The following is a 14,608-nucleotide window of genomic DNA, read 5'->3' as shown; positions in this document are numbered from 1 at the left end:
GGTCAGCCCTGGAGTAAAGTATTTGCTGTAAGAAGTATGAGGAAACATAACATCTGGTTATTTTTAAATTTCTTCGCATGACATGGCTTGCCAGAATAAACATTGTTATTAATATTTTTCCAGTCTGCGTTATCCACTCCAGTCAGCAGAGAGCTATATGAGTCTTTCAGGTGATGCTCCTTGCGTGACGTATAATCTAGTGGACGGAACTGGAGGCTTCTTCAACGGCGACAAAAGGCTTCTGATTCAACCAACGTGTTGCTTTGCTAGCGAACAAAACGTTGAGTCTTTGAAGCTCTTTAGACCAATCGTGTGTATATTACTCTCAGGGCTTTGGATATAATTATGCTTACCCATCTACTTGTTCATTTTAACGTCATTTGCTCGTTAAATTAGCAAATGTGTTACTAAATTGATACTGCATTAGGCTAATCGACCGGAGCATGAGCTCACAAAGCTCGACCGAGAAAGAAGCTCTGGTGAAAGGAGAGGAAGAAGCTTTCAGGATGAAAAGGGAGGAAGAGGACGCTATCACATTGAAAGAAGAAGAGGATGATATTACAGTGAAAGAGGAAGATGGGAAAGAGGTTGTGGAAGAGGAGGAGGTAGAAGCTTTCAGAATCAAAAACGAGGAAGATGCCATAACATTGAAAGAAGAGAATGTAGTGAAAGAAGAGGAAGAACCTTTTAGGGTAAAAGAGGAAGAGGAGGCTATCTCAATAAAAAAGGAGGAAGACGTTTTGGGAGTGAAAGTGGAGGAGGCTGAAGATCAGATTACCACCAGTGAGTACTGTCTTAAAAACAGGTGCACAAACTATGCAGTTGGTGAACTAATGTGGGGTTTGAAAGGGGCATTCTACTTCAGTTCAACACTTGAATATGTCGTTCAGTACTGTAGGAATTGTTTAAGGGATAATCTGCCATTGGTACACATGTTTTTGGGACTTCGATGTATTGAATTCTCATTCTCCATGTGGTCTACATTAAAGTTCACCTCATCTAATATAACAGGCTTTTAAAATCTACTTAAAATATCAAAGGGATGTAAAAGGCACCCATTTTGTGGAAATGACCCTTTACATTTGCAACACAAACAATATTTTACAAAATCATGATGGAAGTGGCCATTTTTGACATTCATGCCTCTTGATTGTAATAGATGGTCATAAGTTTACCGTCTGTTTGCTGTTCTCGTTCACATAGTAGAGAGACGTGACTATGGTGGATCCTCTGGGGAGCCTCAACAACATCCTGATGCTGACGAGGAAGAGAAGAGTCTCTCCAGATCAGAACACCAGATGGTACAGGTTGGTCTGGTCTAGCATACAGCTTGCTCTATCGGGGTCTGGGCTGGGTTTCTGTAAAGTACTTCATGACAACAGTGGCATCAGCATCCATAATGATATGTGTCTGTGTCCCCTCTTTATGGTTACCAGGACCACGCTAGCCCTTCCTCCCTCCTGGAGTCCCCGTGTCGTACCTCTCCCAGTAGCGCCTTACTGCTGGGTATGAAGAGGTTGTCTGTGCTGCTGGTGGACTGCAGGAAAACAACGGGGCTGAGTGGAACTGTGAGAGGACGACAAGAGAAGAAAGGATCAGATTTGACACATCAAAGTAAGTGCTGTCGTTCAGTTTGAACAAACAAAATCCATCTGCCCACTGGTATCTGTTACCAGGACAACCAGCAGAGTTCTGTTCATTGACAGGAAGATAGACTGGTGGATATGGATGTTATGAATATCATAACACTGAAAAAGGATTCTACCAATGAAAAGAGAGAAACCAATATACCATATAAAACTTTGATGAAAGTTAGCTTTAGAGAGAGAGTTTCAAGATGATCCAATGTAAGGTGCTTGTTTTACAAAAACTTTTCCTTAAAAATGATGACCTGACTTTTTTCAATCTTTACCAACGACATGCCAACAACATTTGAGTAAAGCCAGTGTGTCTGTATGCGGATGACTTAACACTGTAGACGTCAGCTACCACGGAAACTGAAATGACAGCAACACTTACAAATCTTTAGGATGTTTTTATCATACAAGTTCAATAATGTTCCAATGGGAGAATTCCATTGTCTGTAGAAAAGCAATGGAACGAGAGCGAACTGTCTCATGACTGCGCGTCACGAGACCAAGGAACTCTGCCAGACCTCTGACTCATTCCCATCTCATTCAGCCCCCCCTCACATTAGAAGCGTCAAACAACGTTCTAAAGACTGTTGACATCTAGTGGAAGCATTAGGAAGTGCAACATAACCAATATCCCACTGTATCTTCAATAGGGGCTGAGTTGAAAAACTACAAACCTCAGATTTCCCACTTCCTGTTTGGATTTTTTCTCAGGTTTTTGCCTGCCATATGAGTCCTGTTATACTCATTGACATCATTCAAACAGCTTTAGAAACTTCAGAGTGTTTTCTATCCAATACTACTAATAATATGCACAAATTAGCATCTGGGACTGAGTAGGAGGCAGTTTACTCTTGGCACGCTTCTCATCCAAAAGTGAAAATGCTGCCCCCTATCCCAATTAAAGGAGGACTGTAGCATCTAATGATGAATTACTATGGAGTCTGATGCTTTGAAGGAGAAGTTTACCCAAAATCCAGAAACTCCTAAGTGATTCCATACATTAAAACTAGTCCACTGGATTTTTCCCTCTCCCCCTCTTTCTCCCTGTAGTGCTGTACTGAAACAGCTGCTCTCCCTCTCTCTCCCTGTTTTGCTGTACTGAAACCGCTGCTCTCTCCCTCTCTCTCCCTGTAGTGCTGTACTGAAACAGCTGCTCCCCCTCTCTCTCCCTGTAGTGCTGTACTGAAACAGCTGCTCTCCCTCTCTCTCCCTGTAGTGCTGTACTGAAACAAATTCATCACAGATCTTCATTGTAAAGGGTTTAAACACTGTTTCCCAAGCTTGTTCAATGAACCATAAACAATTAATGAACATGCACCTGTGGAACGATCGTTAACCTGATGGGAAAGGTGTTCCGCTAGCGGAACCCCACGACAACATTCCGCTGAAAAGGCAGCGAGCGAAATTCTAAAATATTTTTTTGAAATATGTAACTCATGTAATCTGTCCAATACAGCAAATGAAAGATAAACATCTTGTTAATCTACACATGGTGTCCGATTTCAAAAATGATTTACAGCGAAAGCACAACATGTGATTGTTAGCTCATAGCCAAGTCCTAAAAACGCACAGCTATTTTTCCAGCCAAAGATAGCAGTCACAAAAAGCAGAAATATAGATAAAATTAATCACTAACCTTTGATTAGATGACACTCATAGGATATCATGTTACACAATACATGTATGTTTTGTTCGATAATGTGCATATTTATATCCAAAAATCTCAGTTTACATTGGCGCGTTACATGCAGAAATGTTTTGATTCCAAAACATCTGGTGAATTTCCCAGAAATACTCATAATAAACATTGATAAAAGATGCAAGTGTTATTCACAGAATTAAAGATGGACTTATCCTCTATGCATCCGCTATGTCAGATTTTTTTTTAAACTTACGGAAAAAGCATAATCTAAGAACGGCACTCAGTACCCAAAAAACGGCCAAAGACAACTCTGCCATCTTGGAGTCAACATTAGTTCGAAAAAACACTATAAATATTCACTTACCTTTGATGATCTTCATCAGAAGGCACTCCCAGGAATCCCAGTTCGACAATAAATGACTGATTTGTTCCATAAAGTTCCATAAAGCTCATCATTTAGCCACTTGTTGTTAGCGTGTTCAGCCCAGTAATCCATCTTCATGAGGCGCGACCATTTCCTCCATGACAAAACGTTACGTGACAGGTCGTAGAAACAAGTGTGCAAAACATGTCTGCAATCAATCTGTAGGATGTTTTTAACGTCTTAAGATTAGGGGGCAGTATGTTCATTTTTGGAAAAATAACGTTCCCAAATTAAACAGGCTTTTTTGTCAGGACAAGATGCTGGAATATGCATATAATTGACAGCTTAGGATAGAAAAAACACTAAAGTTTCCAAAACTGTAAAAATATTGTCTGAGTATAACAGAACTGGTATTGCAGGCGAAAGCCTGAGAAAAATCCAATCCGGAAGTGACTCATCTTTTGAAATCTCTGCATGCCGATGCGTCCCTATTGAGCAGTGAATGGGCTATCAACCAGATTCCTTTTTCTCCGTATTCCCCAAGGTGTCAACAGCATTGTGACATAGTTTTACGCCTTTATGTTGAAGAATACCCGTAAGCGGCTACATTGTGTAAGTGGTCATCTGATGGCTCTCAGAGTGATTCTTGCGTAAAATACAGAGGTAGCCATTTTTTCAATCGGTCCTACTGAAAAACCAATTGTCCCGGTGGATATATTATCGAATAGATATTTGAAAAACACCTTGAGGATTGATTATAAACAACGTTTTCCATGTTTCTGTCGATATTATGGAGCTAATTTCCGGTCGATTTCTCAGCCAAACGTGAAGAACAAATGGAGCTATTTCGCCTACAAAAATAATATTTTTGGGAAAAAGCAACATTGGCTATCTAACTGGGAGTCTCGTGAGTGAAAACATCCAAAGCTCATCAAAGGTAAACGATTTAATTTGATTGCTTTTCTGATTTTGGTGGCCAAGTTACCTGCTGCTAGCTTGACAAAATGCTAGGCTATCGATAAACTTACACAAATGCTTGTCTTGCTTTGACTGTAAAGCATATTTTGAAAATCTGAGATGACAGGGTGATTAACAAAAGGCTAAGCTGTGTCTCAATATATTTCACTTGTGATTTTCATGAATAGGAATATTTTCTAGGAATATTTATGTCCGTTGCATTATGCTAATTAGTGTCAGTCAATGATTACGCTCCCGGACCCGGGATGGGGAGTCACTAAAGGTTAACATATCATCAATAAGGTTCCAACCGGAGAATTTCATTGTCTGAAGAAAAGCATTGGAACGGGAGCTAACTCTCTAGGGAGCGCGCTTCATGAGACCAGGCTCTCTGCCAGACCACTCACTCAAATAGCTCCTATGAGCCCCTCCTTTATAGTAGAATCCTCAAAACAGGTTCTAAAGACGGTGACGTCTAGTGGAAGCCCTAGGAAGTGCAAGCACATCCATAACTATCAGGGATTTAAATAGGCACTGTTTTGAAATTCGACTTCTCACTTTTTGTTTGGATTTCTTCTCATGGTTTTGCCTGCCATATGAGTTCTGTTATACTCACAGACATCATTCAAACAGTTTTAGAAACTTCAGTGTTTTCTATCCTGGTCTGGCGTCGTTATATGTGGTTGTGAGGCCAGTTGGATATACTGCCAAATTCTCTAAAACGACATTGGAGACAGCTTCTGGTAGAGAATTGTACATTCAATTATCTGGTAACAGCTCTAGTGGATATTCCTGCAGTCAGCATGCCAATTGCACGCTCCCTCAAAACTTGAGACATCTGTGGCATTGTTGTGTGACAAAGCTGCACATTGAAAGTGGCATTTTATTCTCCACAGCACAAGGTGCACCTGTGTAATAATCAAGCTGTTCAATCAGCTTCTTGATATGCCACACCTGTCAGGTGGATGGATTATCTTGGCAGAGAATAAATGTTAACTAACAGGGATGTAAACAAATTTGTGCACAACATTTTTGAGAAATAAGGTGAGCTTATGGAAAAATTCTGGGGTCTTTTATTTCAGTTCATGAAACATGGGACCAACACTTTACATGTTGTTTTATATTTTTTAGCAACATCTACCCCAAAATTATTTTTACTTTACACAAAATATGTACGAAGTTTGTGAACATCTAAATAAAATAAATGATCACAGCGGGTGTTGTCATGGAAATTCATGTATACTGAGAGAGACTTTGTCATTTCTTCAAACAATAATTTTTATTTAATATTGATTAATTATTGCAATAATGAAGCGGTTGACCCCACACGCTTGAGTGTGTTGCTGAGAGCTTAACCTTGAATGAAAAACAGAGCTCTTATAAATGCTTAGTCAGGGCTGGTTCCACCCCTCCCATTCTGATCGGGGGGCATCACAAGCCATCCTGGGTTCATCCTGTGGTCATCTGCACCTGGTGTTGTTTTAACCCCCCAACCCAGATGCCAGGATGACTTGGAACACTAAGGGATTTTGTTCTACTCCTCCAGGCTGTCTCGGTTACCCCCCCCCCACACACACACACACACACACACATTTACATTTACATTTAAGTCATTTAGCAGACGCTCTTATCCAGAGCGACTTACAAATTGGTGAATTCACCTTCTGATATCCAGTGGAACAGCCACTTTACAATAGTGCATCTAAATCATTTAAGGGGGGGGGGGTGAGAAGGATTACTTATCCTATCCTAGGTATTCCTTGAAGAGGTGGGGTTTCAGGTGTCTCCGGAAGGTGGTGATTGACTCCGCTGTCCTGGCGTCGTGAGGGAGTTTGTTCCACCATTGGGGGGCCAGAGCAGCGAACAGTTTTGACTGGGCTGAGCGGGAACTGTACTTCCTCAATGGTAGGGAGGCGAGCAGGCCAGAGGTGGATGAACGCAGTGCCCTTGCTTGGGTGTAGGGCCTGATCAGAGCCTGGAGGTACTGCGGTGCCGTTCCCCTCACAGCTCCGTAGGCAAGCACCATGGTCTTGTAGCGGATGCGAGCTTCAACTGGAAGCCAGTGGAGAGAGCGGAGGAGCGGGGTGACGTGAGAGAACTTGGGAAGGTTGAACACCAGACGGGCTGCGGCGTTCTGGATGAGTTGTAGGGGTTTAATGGCACAGGCAGGGAGCCCAGCCAACAGCGAGTTGCAGTAATCCAGACGGGAGATGACAAGTGCCTGGATTAGGACCTGCGCCGCTTCCTGTGTGAGGCAGGGTCGTACTCTGCGGATGTTGTAGAGCATGAACCTACAGGAACGGGCCACCGCCTTGATGTTAGTTGAGAACGACAGGGTGTTGTCCAGGATCACGCCAAGGTTCTTAGCGCTCTGGGAGGAGGACACAATGGAGTTGTCAACCGTGATGGCGAGATCATGGAACGGGCAGTCCTTCCCCGGGAGGAAGAGCAGCTCCGTCTTGCCGAGGTTCAGCTTGAGGTGGTGATCCGTCATCCACACTGATATGTCTGCCAGACATGCAGAGATGCGATTCGCCACCTGGTCATCAGAAGGGGGAAAGGAGAAGATTAATTGTGTGTCGTCTGCGTAGCAATGATAGGAGAGACCATGTGAGGTTATGACAGAGCCAAGTGACTTGGTGTATAGCGAGAATAGGAGAGGGCCTAGAACAGAGCCCTGGGGGACACACATCTTGTCTATGTAATACCAGCTGTAGGTTTCTATCAGCAAGTCATGAATCAATTGTCAACTCAAGCTCCAGAGGCCCAACTCAGTCCCATAGACACAGATGAGAGAGTAAATCAAATCAAATTTATTTATATAGCCCTTCGTACATCAGCTGATATCTCAAAGTGCTGTACAGAAACCCAGCCTAAAACCCCAAACAGCAAGCAATGCAGGTGTAGAAGCACGGTGGCTAGGAAAAACTCCCTAGAAAAGCCAAAACCTAGGAAGAAACCTAGAGAGGAACCAGGCTATGTGGGGTGGCCAGTCCTCTTCTGGCTGTGCCGGGTAGAGATTATAACAGAACATGGCCAAGATGTTCAAATGTTCATAAATGACCAGCATGGTCGAATAATAATAAGGCAGAACAGTTGAAACTGGAGCAGCAGCACGGCCAGGTGGACTGGGGACAGCAAGGAGTCATCATGTCAAGTAGTCCTGGGGCATGGTCCTAGGGCCGCGGTTCAGTTGAAACTGGAGCAGCAGCACGGCCAGGTGGACTGGGGACAGCAAGGAGTCATCATGTCAGGTAGTCCTGGGGCATGGTCCTAGGGCTCAGGTCCTCCGAGAGAGAGAAGGAGAGAATTAGAGAACGCACACTTAGATTCACACAGGACACCGAATTGGACAGGAGAAGTACTCCAGATATAACAAACTGACCCCAGCCCCCCGACACATAAACTACTGCAGCATAAATACTGGAGGCTGAGACAGGAGGGGTCAGGAGACACTGTGGCCCCACCCGAGGACACCCCCGGACAGGGCCAAACAGGAAGGATATAACCCCACCCACTATGCCAAAGCACAGCCCCCACACCACTGGAGGGATATCTTCAACCACCAACTTACCATCCTGAGACAAAGCTGAGTATAGCCCGCAAAGATCTCCGCCACGGCACAACCCAAGGGGGGGCGCCAACCCAGACAGGATGACCACATCAGTGAATCAACCCACTCAGGTGACGCACCCCCTCCAGGGACGGCATGAGAGAGCCCCAGCAAGCCAGTGACTCAGCCCCTGTAATAGGGTTAGAGGCAGAGAATCCCAGTGGAAAGAGGGGAACCGGCCAGGCAGAGACAGCAAGGGTGGTTCGTTGCTCCAGAGCCTTTCCGTTCACCTTCCCACTCCTGGGCCAGACTACACTCAATCATATGACCCACTGAAGAGATGAGTCTTCAGTAAAGACTTAAAGGTTGAGACCGAGTTTGCGTCTCTGACATGGGTAGGCAGACCGTTCCATAAAAATGGAGCTCTATAGGAGAAAGCCCTGCCTCCAGCTGTTTGCTTAGAAATTCTAGGGACAATTAGGAGGCCTGCGTCTTGTGACCGTAGCGTACGTGTAGGTATGTACGGCAGGACCAAATCAGAGAGATAGGTAGAAGCAAGCCCATGCAATGCTTTGTAGGTTAGCAGTAAAACCTTGAAATCAGCCCTTGCTTTGACAGGAAGCCAGTGTAGGGAGGCTAGCACTGGAGTAATATGATCAAATTTTTTGGTTCTAGTCAGGATTCTAGCAGCCGTATTTAGCACTAACTGAAGTTTATTTAGTGCTTTATCCGGGTAGCCGGAAAGTAGAGCATTGCAGTAGTCTAACCTAGAAGTGACAAAAGCATGGATTAATTTTTCTGCATCATTTTTGGACAGAAAGTTTCTGATTTTTGCAATGTTACGTAGATGGAAAAAAGCTGTCCTTGAAATGGTCTTGATATGTTCTTCAAAAGAGAGATCAGGGTCCAGAGTAACGCCGAGGTCCTTCACAGTTTTATTTGAGATGACTGTACAACCATTAAGATTAATTGTCAGATTCAACAGAAGATCTCTTTGTTTCTTGGGACCTAGAACAAGCATCTCTGTTTTATCCGAGTTTAAAAGTAGAAAGTTTGCTGCCATCCACTTCCTTATGTCTGAAACACATGCTTCTAGCGAGGGCAATTTTGGGGCTTCACCATGTTTCATTGAAATGTACAGCTGTGTATCATCCGCATAGCAGTGAAAGTTAACATTATGTTTTCGAATAACATCCCCAAGAGGTAAAATATATAGTGAAAACAACAGCGGTCCTAAAACGGAACCTTGAGGAACACCGAAATTTACAGTTAATTTGTCAGAGGACAAACCATCCACAGAGACAAACTGATATCTTTCCGACAGATAAGATCTAAACCAGGCCAGAACTTGTCCGTGTAGACCAATTTGGGTTTCCAATCTCTCCAAAAGAATGTGGTGATCGATGGTATCAAAAGCAGCACTAAGGTCTAGGAGCACGAGGACAGATGCAGAGCCTCGGTCCGATGCCATTAAAATGTCATTTACCACCTTCACAAGTGCCGTCTCAGTGCTATGATGGGGTCTAAAACCAGACTGAAGCATTTCATATACATTGTTTGTCTTCAGGAAGGCAGTGAGTTGCTGAGCAACAGCCTTTTCTAAGATTTTTGAGAGGAATGGAAGATTCGATATAGGCCGATAGTTTTTTATATTTTCTGGGTCAAGGTTTGGCTTTTTCAAGAGAGGCTTTATTACTGCCACTTTTAGTGAGTTTGGTACACATCCGGTGGATAGAGAGCCGTTTATTATGTTCAACATAGGAGGGCCAAGCACAGGAAGCAGCTCTTTCAGTAGTTTAGTTGGAATAGGGTCCAGTAAGCAGCTTGAAGGTTTAGAGGCCATGATTATTTTCATCATTGTGTCAAGAGATATAGTACTAAAACACTTGAGCGTCTCTCTTGATCCTAGGTCCACGCAGAGTTGTGCCCATCAAAGCTATTCAATGGCTAAACAGTATTAATACAATCTTGTAATTTTTCTCAGTGTCCACCCTATCGACAACGGGCAAATGTTACTGGTGTGCTTTGTGTCTTCGATGTAAACACTATTACACAAAATTACTTCTTTAGTTATTTTATGTTTAAGGAAGTGTGTAGGTCGCATTCTGTATCATACAGCTATGAAAGTTATATATTTAGAACCACCTGCTCGATTGGAATCTGTGTCTTCAGTGTGCTAGAACTGTTTAGTTTTTTGTGTTCTGACTTGTAAAACAGGAAGCTCTATTTTTGTTTGGCATCAGGTTGAGAGATCTGATTAGGATTTACTCTCGTAGCACTGTTGTTTTATCATGTGGAGATTTCATTTGGGTCTCTATTTTTAAAAACACTGTCTTTGGCAGGAGAAAGACCAGACTCCGAGGAACCAGAGCCAGGGACGTCCAAACCAGCAAGACGACACCAGTGCTCCCAGTGTGGAAAGGGTTTTAACGATTTAGGGAACTTGATACAGCACGAGAGAATACACACAGGGGAGAAACCTTACCATTGCTCCCAGTGTGGAAAGAGTTTTAACGTTTTAGGGAACCTGATACAGCATGAGAGAATACACACAGGGGAGAAACCTTACCATTGCTCCCAGTGTGGAAAGAGTTTTGCCGTTTTAGGGAACCTGATAAAGCATGAGAGAATACACACAGGGGAGAAGCCTTACCGCTGCTCCCAGTGTGGGAAGATGTTTAACCGGAAAGAACACCTGAAAGCTCATGAGAGAATACACACAGGGGAGAAGCCTTACGACTGCTCCCAGTGTGGAAAGAGTTTTACCGTTTTAGGGAACCTGATAAAGCATGAGAGAATACACACAGGGGAGAAGCCTTACCGCTGCTCCCAGTGTGGGAAGATGTTTAACCAGAAAGAACACCTGAAAGCTCATGAGAGAATACACACAGGGGAGAAGCCTTACGACTGCTCTCAGTGTGGAAAGAGTTTTACCGCTTTAGGGAACCTGGTAATGCATGAGAGAATACACACAGGGGAGAAGCCTTACCGCTGCTCCCAGTGTGGCAAGTGTTTTAACCAGTTAGGGAGCCTGAAACATCATGAGAGAATACACACAGGGGAGAAGCCTTACGACTGCTCCCAGTGTGGAAAGAGTTTTACCGCTTTAGGGAACCTGATAAAGCATGAGAGAATACACACAGGGGAGAAGCCTTACCGCTGCTCCCAGTGTGGCAAGTGTTTTAACCAGTTTGGGAGCCTGAAACAACATGAGAGAATACACACAGGGGAGAAGCCTTACCACTGCTCCCAGTGCGGAAGGAGTTTTAACCGGAAAGACAGACTGAACCAACACCTCCCAGGGTGCAAAGCTTTTGCCAATTTAGGAAGCCTGAAAGAACATGACACCGAGGATAAGGCTTACAAAAGCTCAGATGTTGGGAAAACGTATTACTCATAACAATCACTTAAACGTCATTAGAGAATCCACACAGGAGAGAAATGACTTCTCTTTGCGCGTATATTGATATTTCACATCTAAATTTTTCTTACAATTCATCAGAGAACATACACAGTGCTCCCGTTGTCTTATATTGTTGCCTTATAATGTTTTTACCAGATGAAATGGCTTCTTACAATTATTGATAAACATGTACCTGTTAAGAAACTGACTGTTAGAACTGTTCCATGGATTGATGAGGAATTTAAAAATTGTATGTTTGAAAGAGATGGGGCAAAATGAGTGGCTAATAAGTCTGGCTGCACATCTGCCTGTTTTATGTACTGCAAATTGAGAAATGATGTGACCAAACTCAACAAAAATAATACGTTTTATTATAAAGCCAAGATCAATGATATAAAGAATGATGGAAAAAAAATTGGAAAAAAACATAATGAAATAAAAGCAGTGCAAGTATTGGATTTTGTAAAGTTAGTGTGGGAGAGGTGGAACAATTGTTATAATAATGACAAACCTCCTGGCATTGACAACTTAGATGGAAAGCTACTGAGGACAGTAGCTGACTCTATAGCCACTTCTATCTGACATATTTTAATATGAGCCAAGAGGAAAGTCTTTGTTCTCAGGCCTGGAGGGAAGCCAAATTAATCCACTACCCAAGAGTGGTAAAGCGGCCTTTACTGGTTCTAACAGCAGACCTATAAGCTGGCAGCAAGCTCTTAGCAAACTGTTGGGAAAAAAATGGTTTGAACAAATACAATGCTATATTTCTGTAAACAAATAAACAACATACTTTCAGCATGCTTATAGAGAAGGGCACTCAACATGTACTGCACTGACACAAATGACTGATGATTGGTTGAGAGAAATTGATAAGAAGAAGATTGTGGGAGCTCTATTGTTAGAGCCTTTGATATTATTGACCATAACCTGTTGTTTAAGAATGTTTGTGCTATGGCTTTTCAACCTCTGCCATAATGTGGATTCAGAGCTGTCAATCTAATAGAACTCAGAGGGTTTTTAATGGAAGCTTCTCTAATGTCAAACATATGAAGTGTGATGTACCGCAGGGCAGCTCTCTAGGCCCTCTACTCTTTTCTATTTTTACCAATGGCCTGCCACTGGCATTAAACAAAGCATGTGTGTCCATGTATGCTGATGATTCAACTATATAAGCATCAGCAACCACAGCTAATGAAGTCACTGAAACCCTTAACAAATAGTTGCAGTCTGTTTTGGAATCCATGGCCAGTAATAATCTGGTCCTGAACATCTCTAAAACTAAGAGCATTGTATTTGGTACAAATCATTCCTCAAGTTTCAGACCTCAGCTGAATCTGGTAATGAATTGTGTGGCTGTTGAACAAGTTGAGGAGACTAAATTATTTGGCATTACCTTAGATTGTAAACTGTCATGGTCAAAACATATAGATTCAATGGTTGTAAAGCTGGGGAGAGGTCTAGCCATAATAAAGAGATGCTCTGCTTTTTTGACACTACTCTCCACAAAGCAAGTTCTGCAGGCTCTAGTTTTGTCTAATCTTGATTATTGTCCAGTCGTGTTGTCCAGTGCTGCAAGGAAAGACCTAGTAAAGCTGCAGCTGGCCCAGAACAGAGCGGCTGTCACGCCCTGGCCATAGAGAAGCTTTTATTCTCTATTTTGGTTAGGCCAGGGTGTGACTAGGGTGGGCATTCTATGTTCCTTTTTCTGTGTTTTTGTATTTCTTTGTTTTTGGCTGAGTGTGGTTCCCAATCGGAGGCAGCTGTCTATCTTTGTCTCTAATTGAGAATCATACTTAGTCAGCCTTTTTCCACCTGTGTTTTTTGGGTAGTTTTCTGTATAGTTGATTTGCCTTACAGAACTGTTCGTTCTTCTCTTTGTTATTTTGTTCGAATGTTTTTGATTAAATAAAAATCATGGACACTTATCACGCTGCGCTTTGGTCCATGCTTTCCGACGAGAGACGTGACAATTATGTGTCATGTTTTGTGTTGACCGCAGGAGGGGTAGCTGCTGCTTTTGCAACAGCTAATGGGGATCCTAGTAAAATACCAAATACCAAACTCTGTTGTTCTCTCTGAGCTCAGAAATAAAGAATCTTGGTTTGACTTGGACTCCAGCAAATCCTTATATTATAATATCCACTACAACTCACCCACAGAGTTGTTTCATGATTGTCTCAATGAAGAGTTCCTCATTCCACTTTCCTGTGGGCTTTTACAAGCCTCCCACTGGTTGAATAAACATTGTTTCCACGTCAAATTAAAAAACATGCTTAACATTGATGAACCTTCACTATCTTCATCCCTAAACTAGCAACATTAACTATTGTCTATTGTTATTCTCAATGACATTCCTGGCCTTATGAAATCCTAGCTAAATACAATATTCCCACCCGTTTTCATGTCTTTGGTTATGCAAACATTTGTTTATTCAATTATATTTCTCATTAAGATTAATATTGTTTTAATTCTGCATGGGTCACGCATTGCTTTGGTCGTGTTCCCTTATGGGTCAATGATTTTAATTAGAATATAGCAATGATGCTCTGTCCTCAATCACTTACAGTTTCTTTGGAAAGTATTCAGACCCCTTGACTTTTTACATTTTGTTACTTACATTTACATTTAAGTCATTTAGCAGACGCTCTTATCCAGAGCGATTTACAAATTGGTGAATTCACCTTCTGACATCCAGTGGAACAGCCACTTTACAATAGTGCATCTAAATCATTTAAGGGGGGGGGGGTGAGAAGGATTACTTATCCTATCCTAGGTATTCCTTGAAGAGGTGGGGTTTCAGGTGTCTCCTGTTCTAAAATAATTCAAATTAAATTAAACAAGTTCCTCATCAATCTACACACAATAACCCCATAATGATGAAGCTATAAAAGGCTTTTAGACATTTTTGCAAATGTATAAAACAAAAATAGAAACTTTATTTACGTAAGTATACAGACCCTTTGATATGAGACTCGAAATTGAGCTCAGGGTGCGTCCTGTTTCCATTGATCATCCTACAACTTGATTGGAGTCCACTTGTGGTAAATTAAAT

General features: G+C 42.4%; 1 protein-coding gene and 2 pseudogenes across 1 annotated transcript in view; 2 read left to right on the top strand and 1 right to left on the bottom strand.

The window, feature by feature from the left end:
- Positions 1-14,608, bottom strand: part of LOC135532479 (zinc finger protein 436-like) — a 781,678-nt gene that overhangs the window by 82,965 nt on the left and 684,105 nt on the right. The window lies entirely within an intron of this gene.
- The window catches only part of LOC135525310 (zinc finger protein 850-like), a 138,484-nt pseudogene that overhangs the window by 40,406 nt on the left and 83,470 nt on the right, over positions 1-14,608 (top strand).
- Positions 1-14,608, top strand: part of LOC135525320 (zinc finger protein 850-like) — a 46,344-nt pseudogene that overhangs the window by 15,233 nt on the left and 16,503 nt on the right.

This window comes from Oncorhynchus masou, chromosome 5 (genome assembly GCF_036934945.1).
Source record: "Oncorhynchus masou masou isolate Uvic2021 chromosome 5, UVic_Omas_1.1, whole genome shotgun sequence".
Taxonomy (NCBI): Eukaryota; Metazoa; Chordata; class Actinopteri; order Salmoniformes; family Salmonidae; genus Oncorhynchus; species Oncorhynchus masou.
This window is presented reverse-complemented; position numbering and strand designations above follow the sequence as displayed.